The sequence below is a fragment of the Etheostoma spectabile genome, chromosome 2 (genome assembly GCF_008692095.1).
Source record: "Etheostoma spectabile isolate EspeVRDwgs_2016 chromosome 2, UIUC_Espe_1.0, whole genome shotgun sequence".
Classification (NCBI taxonomy): domain Eukaryota; kingdom Metazoa; phylum Chordata; class Actinopteri; order Perciformes; family Percidae; genus Etheostoma; species Etheostoma spectabile.
Window position 1 is genome coordinate 18,321,159 of NC_045734.1, and position 617 is coordinate 18,321,775.

Consider the following 617-nt stretch of genomic DNA (forward strand, 5'->3'; position numbering starts at 1 on the left):
CTTCCCCAATATAGTCCAAGAAGGGGTCCCAGATTTTGAAAAAGGAAAAAGGCATGTCTCTGAGCCAGAAGCCAATAGCTTCTAATGAGAGAAGCCCCAACATACTTCAAGTCCATTGTGAAATTGTGGGAACAGAGTCTGAGATCCAAAGAGAAGCACCTCCAGCAGCCTCAGTTTGGAGAAGCTAAGATCCATTGTTTTAGGATTTAACCCCAGAATACAGCCAACAGGAGTTAGAGATAGTTGTTTCTTGAATATAACATCAATTTATTTACATATTCTGACCCAGAAGTCATTAATAAAAGGGCATTTGAACATATAGTGGAAATATGTAACTTCAGACAACTTACATTTGTTACAATATTTCGAGAACAGTGGGTTAAACCTATGGCGTTTCACCGGTGTGATTTGGAGCCTGTGTATGACCCTAAATTGCATCTCCCTGGCTTTGTTGGTAAATAGGCAACCTGCAGGGCCTGACCAAACATTATCCCATACATCGTCCAAGATAGTCTCCCCAAAGTCCGCTTCACAGAGAGCTCTGACGTGAACCGTATATGGTTAATGGGTAAAATTGACAAGGCCTTGTAAAACCTGCTAATGAGTTTTCTGGAGTC

At 41.5% G+C, this 617-nt stretch overlaps 1 protein-coding gene across 2 annotated transcripts in view; it reads left to right on the top strand.

Annotated features, from left to right (window-relative positions):
• The window catches only part of LOC116706740 (mucolipin-1), a 64,269-nt gene that overhangs the window by 55,680 nt on the left and 7,972 nt on the right, over positions 1–617 (top strand). The window lies entirely within an intron of this gene.